This window comes from Coregonus clupeaformis, chromosome 17 (genome assembly GCF_020615455.1).
Source record: "Coregonus clupeaformis isolate EN_2021a chromosome 17, ASM2061545v1, whole genome shotgun sequence".
NCBI lineage: Eukaryota > Metazoa > Chordata > Actinopteri > Salmoniformes > Salmonidae > Coregonus > Coregonus clupeaformis.
In genome coordinates, this window is record NC_059208.1 from 10,208,618 (window position 1) to 10,233,647 (window position 25,030).

The window sequence follows — 25,030 nt, forward strand, 5'->3', positions numbered from 1 at the left end:
ACGGAGCTGTGAGGGGAACGGCACCTCCGTACCTTCAGGCTCTGATCAGTCCCTACACCCAAACGAGGGCATTGCGTTCATCCACCTCTGGCCTGCTGGCCCCCCTACCTCTGCGGAAGCACAGTTCCCGCTCAGCCCAGTCAAAACTGGTCGCTGCTCTAGCACCCCAATGGTGGAACAAGCTCCCTCACGACGCCAGGACAGCGGAGACACGTGAAACCCCACCTCTTTAAGGAATACCTGGGATAGGATAAAGTAATCCTTCTACCCCCTACAACACCCCCCAAAAAAAAAAAAAAAAATTATAATAAAAAATTATAATAAAACGTTGTAAAGTGGTTATCCCACTGGCTATAAGGTGAATGCACCAATTTGTAAGTCGCTCTGGATAAGAGCGTCTGCTAAATGACGTAAATGTAAATGTAAATGTCCCTTCATCTTCATTATCCTTATTAACTGACATACATGTTCACTTCTGAATTATTATTTCTGAGTTGATGGTGAGTAGGTAGAGAAACACCTCTCTGAGCAAGTCTTCCTGAAGGTACCAGATGCTTTTCTTTTTTTTATTATTGACCCTATATGACTGTGCTGGTGAGTTAGATGCATATTATACTGAACAAAAATATAAACACAACATGCCACAATTTCAAAGATTTTACTGAGTTACAGTTCATATAAGGAAATCAGTTAATTGAAATCAATTTATTAGGCCCTAATCTATGGATTTCACATGACTGGGAATAGAGATATGCATCTGCTGGTCACAGATCCCTTAAAAGAAAAGTATGGGCGTGGATTAGAAAACCAGTCAGTACCTGGTGTAACCACCATTTGCCACATGCAGCGCGACACATCTCCTCGTATAGAATTGATTAGGCTGTTGATTGTTGCCTGTGGAATGTTGCCCCGCTCCTCTTCAATGGCTGTGAGAAGTTGCTGGATATTGGCAGGAACTGGAACACGCTGTCGACACATCTATCCACAGCATCCCAAACATGCTCAACGGGTGAGTACGCAGGCCATGGAAGAACTGGGATATTTTCAGCTTGCAGGAATTGTGTACAGATCCTTGCGACATGAGGCCATGCATTATCATGCTGAAACATGAGGTGATGGCGGCGGATGAATGGCACAACAATGGGCCTCAGGATCTCGTCATGGTATCTCTGTGCATTCAAATTGCCATTGATCAAATCCAATTGTGTTCGTTGTCCGTAGCTTATACCTGCTCTTACCATAACCCCACTGCCACTATGGGGCACTTTGTTCACAATGTTGACATCAACAAACCGCTCGCCCACACGACGGCATACACGTGGTCTTCGGTTGTGAGGCCGGTTGGACGTACTGCCAAATACTGTATATATATTTTTTATATATTTTCCTTTATTATTTTCCCCTAACCCTACCATCCCTCCCCTATATGGAATAAACTAATGGACAAAAACTCTTAGGCTTTTACTTCCAGCTTTATACATACTACAGTTGAAGTCGGAAGTTTACATACACTTAGGTTGGAGTCATTAAAACTCGTTTTTCAACCACTCCACAAATTTCTTGTTAACAAACTATAGTTTTGGCAAGTCGGTTAGGACATCTACTTTGTGCATGACACATGTCATTTTTCCAACAATTGTTTACAGACAGATTATTTCACTTATAATTCACTGTATCACAATTCCAGTTGGTCAGAAGTTTACATACACTAAGTTGACTGTGCCTTTAAACAGCTTGGAAAATTCCAGAAAATTATGTCATGGCTTTAGAAGCTTCTGATAGGCTAATTGACATCATTTGAGTCAATTGGAGGTGTACCTGTGGATGTATTTCAAGGCCTACCTTCAAACTCAGTGCCTCTTTGCTTGACATCATGGGAAAATCAAAATAAATCAGCCAAGACCTCAGAAAATAAATTGTAGACCTCCACAAGTCTGGTTCATCCTTGGGAGCAATTTCCAAACGCCTGAAGGTTCCACGTTCATCTGTACAAACAATAGTATGCAAGTATAAACACCATGGGACCACGCAGCCGTCATACCACTTAGGAAGGAGACGCGTTCTGTCTCCTAGAGATGAACGTACTTTGGTGCAAAAAGTGCAAATAAATCCCAGAACAACAGCAAAGGAACTTGTGAAGATGCTGGAGGAAACAAGTACAAAAGTATCTATATCCACAGCAAAACGAGTCCTATATCGACATAACCTCAAAGGCCGCTCAGCAAGGAAGAAGCCACTGCTCCAAAACCGCCATAAAAAACCCATCCTACGGTTTGCAACTGCACATGGGGACAAAGATCGTACTTTTTGGAGAAATGTCCTCTGGTCTGTTGAAACAAAAATAGAACTGTTTGGCCATAATGACCATTGTTATGTTTGGAGGAAAAAGGGTGTTGCTTGCAAGGCGAAAAACACCATCCCAACCGTGAAGCACGGAGGTAGCAGCATCATGCTTTGGGGGTGCTTTGCTGCAGGAGGGACTGGTGCACTTCACAAAATAGATGGCATCATGAGGAAGGAAAATTATGTGGATATATTGAAGCAACATCTCAAGACATCAGTCAGGAAGTTAAAGCTTGGTCGCAAATGGGTCTTCCAAATGGACAATGACCCCAAGCATACTTCCAAAGTTGTGGTAAAATGGCTTAAGGACAACAAAGTCAAGGTATTTCAAGACTGGTCATTCAACTGAGACTGCTCTTCTCTGTGTCACGGAGGCTCAACACACTGCTAAAGCTAACTCTCTCTCCTCTGCTCTTGTCCTTCTAGACCTGTCTGCTGCTTTTGTAACTGTGAACCATCAGATCCTCCTCTCCACCCTCTCCGAGTTGGGCATCTCCGGCACAGCTCACTCTTGGATTGCGTCCTACCTGACAGGTCGCTCCTAGCAAGTGGCGTGGCGAGAATCTGTCTCCACACCACGTGCTCTCACCACTGGTGTCCCCCAGGGCTCAGTTCTAGGCCTTCTCCTATTCTCGCTATACACCAAGTCACTTGGCTCTGTCATATCCTCACATGGCCTCTCCTATCATTGCTACGCAGACGACACACAACTAATCTTCTCCTTTCCCCCTTCTGATAACCAGGTGGCGAATCGCATCTCTGCCTGTCTGGCAGACATATCAGTGTGGATGACGGATCACCACCTCAAGCTGAATCCTCGGCAAGACGGAGCTGCTCTTCCTCCCGGGGAAGGACTGCCCGCTCCATGATCTCGCCATCACGGTTGACAACTCCATTGTGTCCCCCCTTCCCGAGTGCGAAGAGCCTTGGCGTGACCCTGGACAACACCCTGTCGCTTCTCCGCTAACATCAAGGCGGTGACCCGATCCTGTAGGTTCATGCTCTACAACATTCGGAGAGTACGACCCTGCCTTCACAGGAAGCGGCACAGGTCCTAATCCAGGCACTTGTCATCTCCCCGTCTGGATTACTGCAACTCGCTGTTGGCTGGGCTCCTGCCTGTGCCATTAAACCCCTACAACTCATCCAGAATGCCGCAGCCCGTCTGGTGTTCAACCTTCCCCAAGTTCTCTCACGTCACCCCGCTCCTCCGCACACTCCACTGGCTTCCACTTGAAGCTCGCATCTGCTACAAGACCATGGTGCTTGCCTACGGAGCTGTGAGGGGAACGGCACCTCCGCACCTTCAGGCTCTGATCAGTCCCTACACCCAAACGAGGGCATTGCGTTCATCCACCTCTGGCCTGCTGGCCCCCTACCTCTGCGGAAGCACAGTTCCCGCCCAGCCTAGTCAAAACTGGTCGCTGCTCTGGCACCCCCAATGGTGGAACAAGCTCCCTCACGACGCCAGGACAGCGGAGTCACTCACCATCTTCCGGAGACACTTGAAACCCCACCTCTTTAAGGAATACCTGGGATAGGATAAAGTAATCCTTCTATCCCCCTACCCCCCAAAAAAAAAAAAAAAAAAAAAAACATTGTAAAGTGGTTATCCCACTGGCTATAAGGTGAATGCACCAATTTGTAAGTCGCTCTGGATAAGAGCGTCTGCTAAATGACGTAAATGTAAAGGTATTGGAGTGGCCATCACAAAGCCCTGACCTCAATCCTATAGAAAATGTGTGGGAAGAACTAAAAAAGCATGTGCGAGCAAGGAGGCCTAAAAACCTGACTCAGTTACACCAGCTCTGTCAGGAGGAATGGGCCAAAATTCACCCAACTTATTGTGGGAAGCTTGTGGAAGGCTACCCGAAACGTTTGACCCATGTTAAACAATTTAAAGGCAATTGTCAAGGCGTCAGTGTAATGCGGTAGGCGAAGTCAGGCGCAGGACACAGAGCTAATCAAAAGGCGTACTTTACTCGAAGGTAAAATAATGAACAACAACCTCCACGCAGGGAGGGAACAAACCCGCACACTAACGACAACCGAAACATGAACAAACACGCACAACACACAGTGTGAGACAGAGGGTTAAATAGGGAAGACATAACTACATAATGGGAAACAGGTGTGACCAATAAAGACAAAACAAGTCGAACATAGATACATGGATCGGTAGCAGCTAGTACTCCGGTGACGACGAACGCCGAAGCCTGCCCGAGCAAGGAGGAGGGGCAGCCTCGGCTGAATCCGTGACAGCAATGCTACCAAATACTAATTGAGTGTATGTCAACTTCTGACCTACTGGGAATGTGATGAAATAAATAAAAGCTGGAATAAATCATTCTCTCTACTATTATTCTGACATTTCACATTCTTAAAATAAAGTGGTGATCCTAACTGACCTAAGACAGGGAATTTTTACTAGGATGAAATGTCAGGAATTGTGAAAAACTGAGTTTAAATGTATTTGGCTAAGGTGTATGTAAACTTCCGACTTCAACTGTACATTTTACGGACACAGTATAGTTTACAATAATAATATTTTGTTTGTTTTTAGTCCCATCCTTCAGCTCCGCTCAACCCTTCCCATCTATCTCTGAACACCATCCAGTTTTGATTTCTATTTGCCATATATTTTTCAACTGCACTGTGATGTTTCACAAAAGTTCTGAACCTTTCTATTCTCATAGAATCTACATATTAAATATGATTTTATTTTGCTAAGAGTGTTATTATATTATTAATTGATTGACTATGACTTTTTAAATCACCCAGCAGTGCTATTTGCAGAGTTAGCTCCAGGTAAATGTTGCAGTTCTTCAAAACTTGAGACATCTGTGGCATTGTGTTGTGTGACAAAACTGCACAGTTTAGAGTGGCCTTTTATTGTCTCCAGCACAAGGTGCACCTGTGTAATGATCATGCTGTTTAATCAGCTTCTTGATATGCCACACCTGTCACGTGGATGGATTATCTTGGCAAAGGAGAAATGTTCACTAACAGGGATGTAAACAAATTTGTGCACAACATTTTAGAGAAATACGCTATTTATGAGTATGGAACATTTCTGGGATCTTTTATTTCAGCTCATGAAACATGGGACCAACACTTTACATGTTGCCTTTATATTTTTGTTGAGTGTACTTTGGATTTGATCTTCACTTTAATTGCTTTTGGCAATCTACTTAAAGAGCAGGTCCTGGCATGCCATTATTACTGGCCTTCTGTGTTTGCACCACCTGTCGCCACCACAGGGAGATGTGGGAGTCAATAGGGTCAGCTGGTGATTGCCTTATCTCTCACGCTCTCATTCGCTCCACTTGAGTGTCTCTCTTACTGTCAACTGATGAGGGATGTTGAAGAATAAATCACTTGAGATACAGGCCTATCGCATAATTTCACAGACAGACTGGAATATAGGCTATCACATAATTTCACAGACTACCGGTAGGCTAGGTCTGCTTTCCCAAATGGCAGCCTATTCCCTATACTGCACTACTTTTGACCAAAACGCTGTGGGCCCTGGTCAAAAGTAATGCAGTACATCGGGAACAGGGTGCCATTTGTGATGCTGCCTAGGTCTATGTTGAAAGATAATGATGTTATGCATGTTGAGTTGAGTGATTAATATCAAATATACATTACATTAAAAAGGTATTTCCTTTCTGCGGGTGGCGAGCTGTTTAATAAAAAAAAAAACATTGGTTATATCATTTCTATTTAAACATGACATTTTTGACAAGTTATCACAACCACACACACTGTAATAGTTACATTAATTTAAAATCCCATATCATTTAACTCTATGTCAGAAATGCCAATAGCAACAACATTACATTAATTCATGTCTTAGTTCAACCTAAGCTATATTCTCGAAAAGGTTGTCGTCTGAATAGCAAACACAGGCTAAAAAAAGCCTGTTTTGGCTTGTTTGCAGACATGTTTGTTTCTATTGTCCTCCTTTGACTTTGGCAGTTTAGCAAACAGGAAATGATTAAAATAAATGAGCCTAGATTGATCCTGATACAGGGCGAGGGGAAGACTGATGGGGGAGGTGAGCGGATAGGATGATTATGACTGTCCTTGCCCGCCGATGACAAATGGCACTGTATCGTGCCTCTAAAGCCCTAGATTTGTATCTATTGCCTGGCATCAAAACACTTCTGGGATATCATCATAACCATCAGCGTCATCATCATTGTCATCAACATCGTCACCTTTCTCCTTATTTCCACACTGTTTTGTTTCACTCATACATCATATGTGCATTTGTTGACTGAGAAAGAAGTGAAAAGGATTCACACTAAACTAGTCAAAGTAAAAAATAAAAATAAAAATACTCCTATTACGGAGCAAGCGGTAAAGCTTCATATTACAGATGAAACATTATGGAGTCTTAAAGGAGGCCTGAGGAAGGCCAATATTTCCCAAATGTTCCAACTTCAATCAATTATTTCTCAATTATGCTTTAAGATAGAAATGTCAAATAAATGTCAACAATCCTTCCTCCAAAGGACCTTCTATGGATTAAATGTCATAAAATTATTTCCATGACATAGACTGACCAGGTGAAAGCTATGATCCCTTATTGATGTCACTTGTTAAATCATCTTCAATCAGTGTAGATGAAGGGGAGGAGACAGGTTAAAGAAGGGGGGGCAACTCAATATTAGGAAGATGTTCCTAATGTTTTATACATTCAGTGTATGTAGGCCTAGAGAAGGAATCATATGGAAGCACTGATGTTCTGGAAGCTTTGTTTAAACGGATGAGTGTAAGTTGAATTGTAGGCTCTATATTCAGTCCTAGAAAGGAATCATATGGAAGCGTTGACTTTTGGATGAGGAGAGGTAACTGGAATTGTAGGCACTATATGTAGGCCTAGAGAAGGAAATACAAAGGTCTGAGCCATATAGAGATAAATGGCTCTGACAAAGGCTAGCATGTTATATTTGAACATATATTTACGGCTATGGAGAGGAGTCGTAAAGCATGTCTTATTGAATCCTGACTGTGACCCCATGCAGCAAGCCATTCCGCAGTACCTCCCTCATAAGTCAGTCAAACTATAATAAAATACTTTACCATTACAAGGATTCTCACCAAGTCAGCACTCTGTAGGCTACATCTCGCTCTCTCTCTCTTAGAAAGGACAAACTGCATAAACATCACATACCCCATCAGAAAGCAGAAATGGTGGAGGCTAGAGGTGGTTGATGTTGATAAACCAGGTTGGAAGATGAGGTGTTGGGCAGAGTGTAGAGGGTGATTTAGGAGTGGAGGAGAGGGGTCCACAGGCCTCTAGAAGGAAACACACACACACACACAGGCCCCTTACATCTGAGTGTGTTCCTGCTGGGATCTTGAGAAAGTGTCCCGCTCCAGATATCTGTCAACTCGATGAGCCAAAGGACAGAATCAATTACATTAAGAACAAGAATAACACAGGGTTTAGGAAATAAAAACATTACTATAAAGACGCTGCATGCCACAGAAGGTTTAAAACCTAATTTGAAGAGGAATAATTACAGTGAATTGTTATTTATGAATCCTCCAGTAGCATGTACAGTGGGGAAAACAAGAATTTGATACACTACCGATTTTGCAGGTTTTCCTACTTACAAAGCATGTAGAGGTCTGTAATTTTTATCATAGGAACACTTCAACTGTGAGAGACTGAATCTAAAACAAAATTCCAGAAAATCACATTGTATGATTTTTAAGTAATTCATTTGCATTTTATTGCATGACATAAGTATTTGATACATCAGAAAAGCAGGTTTATGGGCATGTGGCAGCAGTGTGTAGGCGCACAATTGGCCCAGCGTCGTCCAGGGTAGGGGAGGGAATGGCCGGCAGGGATGCAGCTCAGTTAGTAGATCATGGCGTTTGCAACGCCAGGGTTGTGGGTTCGATACCCACGGGGGGCCAGTATAAAAAAATAATGTATGCACTCACTAACTGTAAGTCGCTCTGGATAAGAGCGTCTGCTAAATGACTAAAATGTAAAATGTAAAATGTGGGAGGGATGTTCCTAAATGTGAGAAGTGTGCAGAAGGGCATGAGACAAAGGAATATGTAGCATTGGGGGAAAGTATTGATATGTGTTAATTGTAGGGGTGCACATGGGGCTGGGGATCAGAAATGTCCGGTGCGAGAGAGGCAGGTTGAGGTTTCCAGGGTTAGAGTAGTGCAGAAGTTGTCATATGCTGAGGCAGTGAAGAAAGTAGAGGAAGATGGGTCAAGGGGGAGGGATCCTGAGAGGAGTGGTAGATCTGTACCCGTACAGAGGGATAAGCCAACAAGTGATATATGTTTCAGTAAGATTGGATTTTTAGCATTTATAGCAATGGTTATCAACTGTACTGCAGGGATGGCACGTAAGTCACAGAACATTGAGGTTGTGGTGGCAGCTGCAGAGAGGTATTTGGGTGTGCGAGACTTGACATCAGAAGAGTTACAAGGTGTGTTAAGTGGTGGTGTCCCATCCTTTCAGGCTGTTGGCCTGAAGTAGGACTAAATACATTTAAATAGTGGAGTAGGGTGGTTTTATATAAAAAAAATTTAATAGTGTCACGATCGAGGTAAGGAGTAGACCAAGGCGCAGCGTGATGAACAAACATACTTTAATTAGTTAAAGTTTAAACTCAATACAAAACAAGAAACGACTCGTGACGTCCAACGGTATCAATGACCGAACACGGAACAAAAACCCACAAACCCAAAGGGAAAAACATACAGTTTAAATATGGTTCCCAATCAGAGACAACCAGCCAACAGCTGACACTCGTTGCCTCTGATTGGGAGTCACTCAGGCAAAACATAGAAATCAACACAACAGAATTACCAACATAGAAATACACACATAGAATGAACACACCCTGGCTCAACATAATGAGTCCCAGAGCCAGGGTGTGACAAATAGTTAGTTTAGTGTTAGATGGTAGGGTTTTTTCAAAGTATAAGGGAGTTATAAAATAAAAAAATTCCAGTTCTCTTAAAAAATTAAAAATGTAATTATTTTGCACTATAGCCTGTTATTGCCTTACCTCCATTACTTGCTACATTTGCACACACTGTATATATATTTTCTGTTGTATTTTATGACCTTATGTTTTTTTTACCCCATATGTAACTCTGTGTTGTTGTTTTTATCGCACTGCTTTGCTTTATCTTGGCCAGGTCGCAGTTGTAAATGAGAACTTGTTCTCAACTGGCTTACCTGGTTAAATAAAGGTGAAATAAACAAACAAAACAAAAATACTCCAGTCTAGTAGGTGGCGGTAATGCAACATTTATTGGATGCCAACCGCCGTTAAACCTCATCTGAGAAGAAGACAGTTACGTCATCAACTGAAACGCACTGCGCATGTCAGTTTGTTTGATGATAAACAAGACCTGTATAACCTAAAACGATTGCAAGGAAAAACATAACTCGTATTCTGGTAAGACGGACAATAGTAATTTAATTTCACCGTTGAATAAATAGTATGTAGTTAATTATATTTTGTGTCGTTATGATGTCTGTCATTTGATTTTATTGTAGTGCATATCAAACAACAGTGGCCTGCTGCTATCGTTAGCTAACCTGCTAACGTTATCTTGTTGCACCCATTTTCGCTATCTAGCTAGCTTGTTAGCCAGTTTATGTTATGATAGTTTATTTACTAGCTAGCTAGTTTACAAACCAGTCGACAGTCAAAAGACTCTCTTGCTAACCCAATGAGGAAACTCAATTGAGCTTCAATTGGGTTCAGGTCTGGAGACTGGCTAGGCCACTCCAGGACCTTGAGATGCTTCTTACGGAGCCACTCCTTAGTTGCCCTGGCTGTGTGTTTCGGGTCGTTGTCATGCTGGAAGACCCAGCCACGACCCATCTTCAATGCTCTTACTGAGGGAAGGAGGTTGTTGGCCAAGATCTCGCGATACATGGCCTCATCCATCCTCCCCTCAATACGGTGCAGTCGTCCTGTCCCCTTTGCAGAAAAGCATCCCCAAAGAATGATGTTTCCACCTCCATGCTTCACGGTTGGGATGGTGTTCTTGGGGTTGTACTCATCCTTCTTCTTCCTCCAAACACGGCGAGTGGAGTTTAGACCAAAAAGCTCTATTTTTGTCTCATCAGACCACATGACCTTCTCCCATTCCTCCTCTGGATCATCCAGATGGTCATTGGCAAACTTCAGACGGGCCTGGACATGCGCTGGCTTGAGCAGGGGGACCTTGCGTGCGCTGCAGGATTTTAATCCATGACGGTGTAGTGTGTTACTAATGGTTTTCTTTGAGACTGTGGTCCCAGCTCTCTTCAGGTCATTGACCAGGTCCTGCCGTGTAGTTCTGGGCTGATCCCTCACCTTCCTCATGATCATTGATGCCCCACGAGGTGAGATCTTGCATGGAGCCCCAGACCAAGGGTGATTGACTGTCATCTTGAACTTCTTCAATTTTCTAATAATTGCGCCAACAGTTGTTGCCTTCTCACCAAGCTGCTTGCCTATTGTCCTGTAGCCCATCCCAGCCTTGTGCAGGTCTACAATTTTATCCCTGATGTCCTTACACAGCTCTCTGGTCTTGGCCATTGTGGAGAGGTTGGAGTCTGTTTGATTGAGTGTGTGGACAGTTGTCTTTTATACAGATAACGAGTTCAAACAGGTGCAGTTAATACAGGTAATGAGTGGAGAACAGGAGGGCTTCTTAAAGAAAAACTAACAGGTCTGTGAGAGCCGGAATTCTTACTGGTTGGTAGGTGATCAAATACTTATGTCATGCAATAAAATGCAGATTAATTACTTAAAAATCATACAATGTGATTTTCTGGATTTTTGTTTTAGATTCCGTCTCTCACAGTTGAAGTGTACCTATGATAAAAATTACAGACCTCTACATGCTTTGTAAGCTGGAAAACCTGCAAAATCGGCAGTGTATCAAATACTTGTTCTCCCCACTGTAACTGAAATGCAGCAGTTGATAACCCCCCCACTACCACCTCAACGTTTTGCATTTAAATTGAAATATTTATCCATTCATACTTTGCAGATCATGCGACAACATGGTGTGTACCATTTATCTTTCCTCCTTGAGACTCTCTTTGCCTTTTCGCTTCTCTCTCTCTCTCTCTCTCTCTCTCTCTCTCTCTCTCTCTCTCTCTCTCTCTCTCTCTCTCTCTCTCTCTCTCTCTCTCTCTCTCTCTCTCCCCACCTCCGTAGCTTAGAACTGTAAAGAAATGTAAAAAAAATAAAAATAATAATAATACCAACACAGTGACTCAATGTGAGAGGCGACAGGAGATGTTATCAAGCGTTATCTTAATGTTCCTCTCCACACTGCGGACCGAGACAGATTAATTGTCATTTCAAGTATTATTACAGGTTATTTTCACCTTGGGCAGGAGCAAATCTAAGCTATTGATGCGATTGATGCGCACTGGCTCAATTATATGGGGTCTCTCTGGCTTTTTGCAATTATTGTAAGTTTGTAAGTAGAAAAGTCAAACAGTTCCAACTCTATCATCAAGTTCGCTGACGACACGATAGTAGTAGGGCTGATTACCAACAACAACGAGACAGCCTACAGGGAAGAGGTAGGCACTCTGACGGTGTGGTGCCAGGTAAACAACCTTTCCCTCAATGTCAGCAAAACAAAGGAGCTGATTGTGGACTTCAGAAGGAACCAGGCTGGGCACGCCCCCATCCTCATCAACGGTCCGCCCCGGAGACAGTAAAAAACGTCAAGTTCCTCAGCGTACACATCTCCGAAGAGCTGAAATGGTCAAACCACACGGACACCGTGGTGAGAAATGCACGACAGCAACGCTTTAACCTCAGGAGGCTGAAGAAATTTGGCCTGTCCCCGAAGGCCCTCACAGTGTACTACAGGAGCACCATCAAGAGCAAACTGTCGGGCTGCATCACAGCCTGGAATGGCAACTCCACCACCACTAGTCAGCTACCTGCTCCCCCTGTCTTCCTGCTGCTCCCCCTTTGGACATCATTGTTTCATTCACACCTGCAGTGTTGGAGCTCGAAACTTAAGTATTTCACTGTACACTGCAACTACATCTGTGACCCTGTGAATGTGATGAAATAAAAATGGAATCTAATAAAAAAAAAAGTATAATGATAATGGTGATCTCACTCTCACAGATGATTCAATGCAATTTACATTCATAGTATGATTTACAATTATTTATTTGTGGTTTTTGTGTCTTGCAGATGCCCAGTCCACATGGGCCAATGAGACACTGAATACCCAGAGAGTGTACAATAGGTTGTTCTACTATGATTCTGAATGTAAATTACTTTCTGTCTGTAGGATGTTCCATGTCTCTGTGTCTGTGGCTTGTTCCACTACATGAAAGATGAAAGGGAAGGAAGGGAGGGAGGATACAGGACATTCTGTATGAGCCCTCTGGCTATACCTCCCCTCCCCTCTCATCTCCTCTCTCAGCATGAAGGCCTCATACTCATACAGACCACCTGCCATTTCCATGTGCAGCGATAGTCAACTTTAATCAACCTCTCCGACCGACACTATCATCTGAATTAGACACTGCCTCTTTGAAGTTCAACATTGGGAGTCCTTCCCGAATTTACGTTCTCATTGACCATTGGTTTTCAGTAACCTAAAGGCAAGATGGAATTCAGAATGGAATGCGTTTTTAGACTAATTAATCACTGCATGTAGTTGTAGCACATGTTGTAGCACATTGTGACAGACACACACATGTACGTAGCAGGCGCACACACACACACACACACACACACACACACACACACACACACACACACACACACACACACTTCACCATAATGCAAAGAAGATAAAGTTCTGAAAAGGGAGACACGACAATGCAGTAAACTCTATTTTCCAGCCCGACTCGAGTGCCACTTGCTCCTTGACATGGTGGCATTGGACCATGAATACACTCATCTTCCTGCTATAAGGAGATTCAGCACCTTGCAGGTTAGCCTTTCAAACCCCTGCTACTTGGTATTCTGTGATGTTTCAATCATGTTCCCCCGAGCCGCACGTCAACAAGCCTAGAAGGAGAGATCCTAAAAAAAAAGCTAAGCGGATGGCATATGTCTGACAACTTCCAATTTCCTTTAAAAATGCGCAACTATTTATAAAGCTTGGGGGCTGCTCTCCTTGGTGCCAGAGACAGAGGCTCCATTTCCCCTGATGGATTGGCTGTCATTTCCCCACAGAAAGGTGCTTCTTTTACTTTATAGACGCACGTCTCTGCTGTGCTTCTGTCTGCACTGTGGAACCCAGCCCAGCTCATCGCTGCACCACCATCGTTTTTCTCCCCTTATCGCTACACTGCCGTTTCCTTCCCCAGTCTCCCAGACATAAACACCAACACACAGCAACTAGAAGGAAGGGAATATCATTACTTTTTATTGTTTCCAACTTTCGTTGTGATGTTGTTCACGTGCAGTGTAGAATAATCATCATTACTCAGTTAGTCATAGAGGGGAATTACAGTACATAGGTATGTGTGTTATCATGTGTGGATGTAGTGTGTGAGGCTGGAAATGGGAGTCTGTCTGTGTGTTGGGTAGAGCCATGAGTGTGTGTGTGTTTGTGTGTGTAGTGCTATGCAGTGCCTATGTTGCCTGGCTACCCAGAAGCCACGCCCACGGACGTTCGTTTCTTCTCCGCAATGAGTCTGGATCTGAGTACCTCCCCGGCCCTTCACCGAATGCCAATACATACGGGGCCGTCTGATTGGTCCAGAAACCGATGGGTTGGGCCAGAGCCAGAACACACGCGGGTACATCTGCAGTTTGAAAATGTGTCATTGGCTTTGATATGCTGATTGGTTAGAGACCCTCTTCACCACAAACAACTTCAATGATGCCAGTCTCAGACTAAAGTGTGTGACGAACGACAGAGCACCGGAAGAATTTAGTGTGAGTCGTCAGTCTAGTGCCTATATGATGTGTGTGTATGTGTGTGTATTTGTCTGAACAATTTGGTGTGTGTGTGTGTGTGTGTGTGTGTGTGTGTGTGTGTGTGTATGTGCTCGCGCTCACACTCGCCTGTGTGTGTGTGTCTGACCAAGTGGACATTGTCTTCCTGGAAAATCTGGTCCCTCCAGCGGGCCTGCTTGTGAGCAGCGGCTTATCAGCTCCGACCAGAGTCCCCCTCTCCCAACCACCTCCATCGCCTCAGAGGACAATAAATTGCACCCAAGCAGTTAATAAGAATACAAAATATTGTGAGTGAAGTTCGCTCATGCAACCATTAAAAAATACTGCATTGAAACGTCTGCAGGGAAAAGTTTGGTATTAAAGAAACTCCAACTTCTCGGCGGCGGCTCTCTACAAGAGGCGACATCACATCTCCCCGCACCAACCAGCCAGCCATGCAGTCTCGCGTTTGGCTAGCGTTCAACGGACGACCCACGTCTCATGATTAACAATGCAGGTGGTTTTCTCCCTCCTCCACTCCTCCCCTCCTCCACACACACAGTAGCAAAACAAACATTTATTTCCATGGCATTACACTAGGAAGTGTCATGGGTGCATATTGAATTCTCTACAACAGCGTGACTGGCTGCCGTGTGTATGGAGAGAAGGAAGGTAATTACATATTGAATGTTCTTTTTGTTCAGTCAGCTCCTGGAGGGGAAAATCCAACTGTTGCGCGCACTGCAGAGAATGTGTGGAGTGTGTGTGTGTGTGTGTGTGCGTGCGTGCATAAAACGCATGTTTCCTCCAACCCCTCAAACAATATCAAAACAAGTATAGCTTCTGCCAGATATCTGTACCACGGCAAATTAGGTCCCTGGCACGCCACACATCATACATTTCTGTTCCACATGTTCTGTGAAATAAGAGAGAGGGAGGATATGATACACACGTTTGAAAAAAGGAAATCTGCATGCTTGGGCTTTAGTCTGAACATCACATTTTTGTACTCCTTGAATACAGGTATCTATCGCCAATCTTCAAAATAGCTGGTAGCTAGTTCATCTTATTAAGACTAATCTCGGCACCCAGAACAAAATCTCACATGCTTCCTGGCCAGCTACTAGGTTTTGCTAAGTATGTTACAATAGACTATGCCAAAACAGATACAAAAATTATCAAGCATTAGTCCACTCCACACTATGTCTGGTTTATATGTCTAGTCATTTCATTAGGCTGTTCAAGCACTCCGTTGGAGTATGTCTCATGGATTCAGGTGTTCTAATAGTGTTGTATCATCAGTCAACTGGGCCCATTGTATTTGACTAGACAAAGAACCTCTTACATTTACGTCATTTAGCAGACGCTCTTATCCAGAGTGACTTACAGTTAGTTAGTGCATACATTTTTCATACTGGCCCCCCGTGGAAATCGAACCCACAACCCTGGCGTTGCAAGCGCCATGCTCTAGCAACTGAGCTACACGGGTTCTTCCCTTGTAATAACATAGAGACATCTGCTACTGTAGTTGTTCAGTTGTTCACCGTGGATTTTCCCAACTCTCGTAACACAGTTTGTGTCTATCAGTAGCTAGCTCCCTCTCCCTCCCCTCCATCCCTTACCCCTCCAATCCTCCCCACAAACCCTCACTCCCTGCCAACCCCTATGCTGTCTCCACAAATCTGTGTCTGCTGTGCCTGTGCCTCTGTCAGATTTGGGAAGGAGAGCCATTGTTCTCAGATGTAAGATCCTCTGCTTCAGTTTGTGGGATTAGGGCTGGTAATGCGCTGGCTTGGCAGGGCTCTACCAGAGCTCTAGCTGTATGTGGACTAGCCTAGCTAGCGCGCTACGCTACTCAGAATAGCAGGGGTTTTAGCTCTGGACTAGCCTAGCGCTCTATACAAAGAAGCTGTCTGGTGCTCTGCACCACCCACTGCTGAGCTAGGGACCAGGGTGGAGGGGCTCTAGCAGAGGGAGACAAGCCCCAAAGAGGTGAGCCTACTGTGGGGAGGCTGGCCAAGCTTCACCCTACCATGACCTCCACCACCCCCTCCACTTTTCTTACAGTAGCTCTGCTATTTGACTCTATTGTATTTGGTCTTTGTGGGTCAGAAGAGCGATGTCATAGACGTATTATATCTTTGCTATTCATAGACTATTCATTCAAAGACATTGACGTTCCTCACTTTAGATTTGTCATAAACATCAAGAAACTAGACTGATTTGCAGACATGCTATTCAGACAGTCAGGGAGCATGCTGTACCATAAAAATAAAACATTTACATTATGACACCTTCCACATCCAGACCAATCACTCTCTGAACGTCAAAGTTGCTCTGCGTAATGTTCAATGCGCCTAACGTTCATATGAATTTCCTCTTCATTATGTCTTACCCATGTCAGTGATTACCCTCAGACAGACAGCACACTGCGACCGCTCGCTACAGAATACATCATCAACAATCTACACGTCATTAGCTTTGTTTTGATCATATTTGTTTGACGAAATGTCTCCCTGCGTTGTGGAGAGAGCGGAGCGACTGGGTTATTTACCACATTTAGAGAGACGGGGAACAGCAAACTGGGGTGTGTTGGGTTGATTAATTGCCGTCCCTCGAAGGAGGGAGAGTTTCAAAGAGGGGAGTGTGTGTGTGTGTCTGTGTGAACATTCATCCGTGTGTGTGTGTGTAGTCAGGTGGGTCGGTTGAGTTCAGTGTGTGTTGATTGCTTTATTCATCTCTGCCAGGCCAGTCAGCTGATAGGATGCTAATGCAGGTGATTTAATTAGTGTATATGAGCTGCTGTCCACTCATCCACACGCAAACACCCTGTAGAGGACATGCATCTAACTCTGTCAGCTAGAAGGGTAAATGTGTGTGTGTGTGTGTGCGGGCACCTGATGCGTGTGCATGTGTGTTTGTGTGTGCTTGCATGAGCGCGTGTGAGTCTGTTACTCCTGAGATCCATGGAGGTGAAGGCACCACTCCCTGCTTTCCTGCAGAGGGCAGTGATGAGACAACACCAACAGCAGAGGGGCTCACATCAGCGCGCCATAGCAGAGCAAACCAACTCTTAACAACAACAGATAGATAAACCTCACAAGAACACAGAACTGTAACACTTACTACTTTCAATTCTTTTGAAAGAGTTCAATATGTTTCTATGGGCACATATCATGGGAAATAAATGTCAGTATTTACTCATCTCTCACCGTATAGTTCTCTGAAGGACCCTTGAAATGTAATGCAACTGCAATTATATGAATACAATTCAATATTAGAAAGAAACACTTTTTAATAGTCAAATACATTCTTATCTAGGCTATTGGCAATCACTGTTTCAGTTCAAGGCATTTTCTCCTATAATACATCTGGACCGAAGCCATATACACTGCTCAAAAAAATAAAGGGAACACTTAAACAACACAATGTAACTCCAAGTCAATCACACTTCTGTGAAATCAAACTGTCCACTTAGGAAGCAACACTGATTGACAATACATTTCACATGCTGTTGTGCAAATGGAATAGACAACAGGTGGAAATTATTGGCAATTAGCAAGACACCTCCAATAAAGGACTGGTTTTGCAGGTGGTGACCACAGACCACTTCTCAGTTCCTATGCTTCCTGGCTGATGTTTTGGTCACTTTTGAATGCTGGCGGTGCTTTCACTCTAGTGGTAGCATGAGACAGAGTCTACAACCCACACAAGTGGCTCAGGTAGTGCAGCTCATCCAGGATAGCACATCAATGCGAGCTGTGGTTAGAAGGTTTGCTGTGTCTGTCAGCGTAGTGTCCAGAGCATGGAGGCGCTACCAGGAGACAGGCCAGTACATCAGGAGACGTGGAGGAGGCCGTAGGAGGGCAACAACCCAGCAGCAGGACTGCTACCTCCGCCTTTGTGCAAGGAGGAGCAGGAGGAGCACTGCCAGAGCCCTGCAAAATGACCTCCAGCAGGCCACAAATGTGCATGTGTCTGCTCAAACGGTCAGAAACAGACTCCATGAGGGTGGTATGAGGGCCCGACATCCACAGGTGGGGGTTGTGCTTACAGCCCAACACTGTGCAGGACGTTTGGCATTTGCCAGAGAACACCAAGATTGGCAAATTCGCCACTGGCGCCCTGTGCTCTTCACAGATTAAAGCAGATTCACACTGAGCACATGTGACAGACGTGACAGAGTCTGGAGACGCCGTGGAGAACGTTCTGCTGCCTGCAACATCCTCCAGCATGACCGGTTTGGCGGTGGGTCAGTCATGGTGTGGGGTGGCATTTCTTTGGGGGGCCGCACAGCCCTCCATGTGCTCGCCAGAGGTAGCCTGACTGCCATTAGGTACCGAGATGAGATCCTCAGACCCCTTGTGAGACCATATGCTGGTGCGGTTGGCCCTGGGTTCCTCCTAATGCAAGACAATGCTAGACCTCATGTGGCTGGAGTGTGTCAGCAGTTCCTGTAAGAGGAAGGCATTGATGCTATGGACTGGCCCGCCCGTTCCCCAGACCTGAATCCAATTGAGCACATCTGGGACATCATGTCTCGCTCCATCCACGAACGCCACATTGCACCACAGACTGTCCAGGAGTTGGCGGATGCTTTAGTCCAGGTCTGGGAGGAGATCCCTCAGGAGACCATCCGCCACCTCATCAGGAGCATGCCCAGGCATTGTAGGGAGGTCATACAGGCACGTGGAGGCCACACACACTACTGAGCCTCATTTTGACTTGTTTTAAGGACATTACATCAAAGTTGGATCAGCCTGTAGTGTGGTTTTCCACTTTAATTTTGAGGGTGACTCCAAATAACAGACCTCCATGGGTTGATAAATTTGATTTCCATTGATAATTTTTGTGTGATTTTGTTGTCAGCACATTCAACTATGTAAAGAAAAAAGATTTTCATAAGATTATTTCATTCATTCAGATCTAGGATGTGTTATTTTAGTGTTCCCTTAATTTTTTTGAGCAGTGTATATATAAGTCTCTGTTCTGGTCAGTTCCCTCTGGCTCTGGTCCCGGCTTGCTTCCTGCCCCAGTTAATTGGCAGTGTCCAAAAAGCTGCACATTAACAAAGGGGACGGACGTGGTTGTTTTTTCCTCTTTTTTTTCTCGTTGTGGTGTTTTTTCTTGTTGACTGATCTGTTCCCAGTCCATGATTCCATGATTCCTCAGGCTGGCAGTCGTGTGTGTGTTTGTGTGTGTGTGTGTGTGTGATTCCTCAGGCTTGCACAGGGCACAAAGTCAGCCCGGGATGAAAGCCCTGCGAGCCATGTTGCGCCCTGATCTCTCCAGCAGCACTGCCCAATCTAACTGCTGACTACCACAGTCACTCAACCACAATACCATGCCGCCCATCGCTCCCAGCCCAGTCTAGATTACTGACACCAGGTTCACCTACTTTTGGTGAGATTAAATGAGGGAAGGACTGATGTGGTATTGTGTTTATGTGTGTGTGTGTGTGTGTGTGTGTGTGTGTGTGTGTGTGTGTGTGTGTGTGTGTGTGTGTGTGTGTGTGTGTGTGTGTGTGTGTGTGTGCGTGTGCAGGTGTGTGTGGATGTGTTTCTTAAGGCTAATATTATCCCATCATTATATATATTTGTTTCATCTTAATATCTTGTTTTAAGAAGGAGAGAGGAGAGAGGAGAATTTCCTTATGGTTTTTAATGCTTCTACTAAACAGAAAAAGAGAGATATCCCTCATCCTTCCTCCTCCTTCCTCCTCCTGCCTCACAGAAAGGCATATTACCTGCATGTTTAGCAGCCACTCTCCTCTGCTCAGCCCTTATCTCAGATGACATAGCTAGTTCCTATGCCCCGGTTGAGTTATGATCCTGCTAGAAATGAAATGCAAACCACACCGCCTATCTGGGGGATATCAGCTATTACTCAGACCAGACCCAGGGAGGGCTTGAGGCTTGGGTGGCCACAGGTCTCAGCTCTAGTGCCCCGATTTAGGAGATCAGCGAACACTGTGCGCCCCAGAGTAAATTACTGAGCTGGGTTAGAGAAGATGTGACCTCAAGCGGCTATGTTGTCCACTGGTAGAAGAGGAGAAGTGGGGAAAACTGACTAAATATCAGGGGAGAGAAACAAAGAGAGGCTATTTCAACACTTTCGTTCAATTTATCTCCCTCCCTCTTCTCCCCCCTCTCCCCAACATGCCTGCAGGTGGAGAACAGACTTTCACTGAGCAGTTTGGATTTGAATAATTCCTCCCTTCCTCTAGAAAGTAAAAAAAAAAAATGTTTTAACCAAAATCAGTGGAGATCAGAGAAAAGGGATTATGGCAGAGTGGTAGCTAGGGTAATCAGAGTTTCTCTGCATGCTGCTGTTTCTCCCCCTGGTTGTGCCCGCCAGCATGAAAGGAATCAGTCAGTACCGTGCCATGTGTGGCACAGTGTGTGTGTGTGTGTGTGTGTGTGTTTGTGTGTGTGTGTGCCATGCTGTGGAAAGGAAGACTTCTCCCTGTGGGGGCTGCATGGGCTCAAATAGCTTCTTCTACAGAGAAGTGACCACTAAGGAGATAAGCCGGACAAAACTACAGGCACCCCTGTGATGTCACCAGTCACCTTGACCAGGGTCATTGTAGTAGTAATATCGTCTCCAGTGATTTTGTTGTATGCTCAACTGTTAGAACCAAATGGGCAAAGTAATGGGACAATAAAGTCGGCAGGAAGACAATCATCCTATTGCATGTTATGTATTATAAACTGGGTGGTTCGAAACCTGAATGCTGATTGGCTGAAAGCCGTGGTATATCAGACCGTATACCACAGTGTCACGTTTGTTGATGAACGGGTCAGACCAAGGCGCAGCGTGATATGCATACATGTTTATTTGAACAGAATAACCAACGACAAAACAACAAACGAAACGTGAAGTCCAAGGTACACAAACAACATACCTAACACGGAACAAGATCCCACAACCCACTAGTGCCAATAGGCTGCCTAAGTATGGTCTCCAATCAGAGACAACGAGCTACAGCTGCCTCTGATTGGGAACCACCCCGGCCAACATAGAAATACACATAATAGATCTAAACATAGAAAATACAACATAGAAAATCACACCCTGACTCAACAAATAAGAGTCCCCAGTGTTAGGGCGTGACACACGGGTATGACAAAACATTTATTTTTACTCTTCTAATTACGTTGGTAACCAGTTTATAATAGCAATAAGGCACCTCAGGGGTTTGTGGTATATGTCAAATATACCACGGCTAAGGGCTGTGTCCAGGCACTCGTGCATAAGAACAGCCCTTAGCCGTGGTATATTGGCCATATAACACTTGAGCGTTATTGCTTAAATATTGCAATTAATGAGACAGTAAAACTGGAATTAATATTATGATTGAACAAATCTATACAAATCTATTATGTGACTCATTTATAAACAATATATATGCACTTGAATATTTTAGGCTCTGGATGGAATACTGTCAGTCACCATATACAGTACTCCAGACTGGCTGAGTGTGAGCCGGCCGGACCACTGCTCTTCTCCTGTTGGAGATTATAAGGGACCAGATTTATCTAGGATGGTCAGATTGATCTATCAGAAGCCCCGGGTTGACATCATATTCACCATGCTGCCTTGTGCTTATGCTGCTAAACACACACACACACGCACGCGCGCGCACACACACACACACACACACACGCACGCACACACACACACACACACACACACACACACGCACGCACACACACACACACACACACACAATTATCCACCATGCTCTGTGCTCATTCTGTTAAACTCTCCCCACAAGGCTTTCTGCTGAAATAAGCTTCTTGGGGTGGGAGCACCTTTGCTGCATTGTACCTGGATCATCCATAACGGTCTGTGTGTGTATGTGTGTATTTGGTGTGTGTGTGTGTGTGTGGTGTAGAAATGCATGCAGTACTGATAAACAACAGCAACACTTCCCCAGAGGCAGGAGGAAAAGAGGAGGTCCTTCTTTGGGCAAACTATGTAAATTTCTTTAATCAACCAGTAATGGATTCAATTCATCACTGTCTTGTCAAAAGCAACGATAATTCCCAAACATTCGTTGGGTTTGATTTTCCAAACTGGCCTTTGATTTGATTGCAGAAGGGAATGGCGCCTGTTGTGACCAAGGGAGCTAAAAATCCTTTCAAAATTACTTTCCGCAATTAATCCATTTTGATTCACTTGGTATTTCCAGAGCCTCCTACCTCGTTAGTAGTGATTAATTAGGGGAGTCTTTGTGTCTTGGGGGTTCAGCTTCATTTTGGAATTAATCTGACCACATTCACACGCACAAACGCAGGCGTGCACACGCACAAACACACAGATTCTGTATGGGACTTGCATTCAAAATTAAAATCATTGTATAGTCATGGCTTTTAAGTGCATTAGCACAAGCGCTAATGTCATCATATTGTTCATTAGAATTAATGTGTTGTCTGTTGTATGTGGAGGTGGGGAGGTGTGACATATTTAAATTAACCTGTGGTTTTGGGGTCATGAGTCATGGCAAGAGTTGATTGTCAGCCTTTTTCTCACTTTAAAGTTCACTTATATAGAAAATCAATAAACCTGATTGAATTCAGTGTATTGACAAATTGATCAGGTGTGAAAACAGACAGTCAATTCTGGTTTCATTTTCTGTGAGGGTAAAATGGTATTGGTCTTTATTGTTTAGAATCCCAATACATCTAGAGCTGTCAGGTAAGGCCATTTTTTTTTTGGGAGGGAGGATTAAGGTCAAGAATTTAGAGGACATTTAAACACTTGCTCAGTATTCCTGTTGATTAAAATGGACATAATTCCAGCCATGCTTCTCGGTTGTCACTAGTTAACACAGCCACAAAGTCAAAATGGGCTATATTGTAAAAATTCAAGAAAACAAAAAATGTTGGTCTTAATTTAAGGTTAGGGTTAGACATAAGGTTAGCAGTGTTGTTAAGGTTAGGGTTAAGGTTAGGGTCAGAGAAATTGTAGAAATAGGCAGGTGTTTAGACATAATTATGACTGTGTTAACTAGTAAGGACCATGCTTCTCACCCTGACCACCCCTTCCTACTCCTTTCTCTCTTCCCACTCCTCCCTCTCTCTTCCTACTCCTCCCTCTCTCTTCCTACTCCTTTCTCTCTTCCCACTCCTCCCTCTCTCTTCCTACTCCTCCCTCTCTCTTCCTACTCCTCCCTCTCTCTTCCTGCTCCTCCCTCTCTCTTCCTACTCCTCCCGCTCTCTTCCTACTTCTCCCTCTCTCTTCCTGCTCCTCCCTCTCTCTTCCTGCTCCTCCCTCTCTCTTCCTACTCATCCCTCTCTCTTCCTGCTCCTCCCTCTCTCTTCCTACTCCTCCCTTTCTCTTCCTACTCATCCCTCTCTCTTCCTACTCCTCCCTCTCTCTTCCTACTCCTCCCGCTCTCTTCCTACTCCTCCCTTTCTCTTCCTACTCCTCCCTCTCTCTTCCTACTCCTCCCTCTCTCTTCCTACTCCTCCCTCTCTCTTCCTGCTCCTCCCTCTCTCTTCCTACTCCTCCCTCTCTCTTCCTGCTCCTCCCTCTCTCTTCCTACTCCTCCCTCTCTCTTCCTGCTCCTCCCTCTCTCTTCCTACTCCTCCCTCTCTCTTCCTACTCCTCCCGCTCTCTTCCTACTCCTCCCTCTCTCTTCCTACTCCTCCCTCTCTCTTCCTACTCCTCCGGCTCTCTTCCTACTCCTCCCTCTCTCTTCCTACTCCTCCCTCTCTCTTCCTACTCCTCCCTCTCTCTTCCTACTCCTCCCGCTCTCTTCCTACTCCTCCCTCTCTCTTCCTACTCCTCCCTCTCTCTTCCTACTCCTCCCTTTCTCTTCCTACTCCTCCCTCTCTCTTCCTACTCCTCCCTCTCTCTTCCTACTCCTCCCTCTCTCTTCCTGCTCCTCCCTCTCTCTTCCTACTCCTCCCTCTCTCTTCCTGCTCCTCCCTCTCTCTTCCTACTCCTCCCTCTCTCTTCCTGCTCCTCCCTCTCTCTTCCTACTCCTCCCTCTCTCTTCCTACTCCTCCCGCTCTCTTCCTACTCCTCCCTCTCTCTTCCTACTCCTCCCTCTCTCTTCCTACTCCTCCCTCTCTCTTCCTGCTCCTCCCTCTCTCTTCCTACTCCTCCCTCTCTCTTCCTACTCCTCCCTCTCTCTTCCTACTCCTCCCTCTCTCTTCCTACTCCTCCCTCTCTCTTCCCACTCCCCGCTCTCTAATTTACTCTGCTGAAGGGAAGGCATGGAGGCAGGAGAAGAATAAGTTGTCACCTAATTACAATATCTACAAAGCTCTCTCTGCTTGCCACATACTTCCACTCTTTTAATCTGAGACACATACAGCCTTTCGCCTGGAAAAGTCCTGCCGAGCTCTGTGAAGCCCAGCTTCCAGGGATGACAGCACACCACGACAGAGATGAGGGAATGAGGAGGAAGAGAGGGGGGGGGGGGCACAAGACAGAGAGAGGCACACCCTTGTTTTTTGGAGCAAACATGCACACAGTGGCTGAGCCTCCCTACCAGGACTGAGCCTACCTCTTCCAGACTGCACCAGGCCTGACCAGGACTGAGCCTCCCTACCAGGACTGAGCCTCCCTACCAGGACTGAGCCTCCCTACCAGGACTGAGCCTACCTCTTCCAGACTGCACCAGGCCTGACCAGGACTGAGCCTCCCTACCAGGACTGAGCCTCCCTACCAGGACTGAGCCTACCTCTTCCAGACTGCACCAGGCCTGACCAGGACTGAGCCTCCCTACCAGGACTGAGCCTACCTCTTCCAGA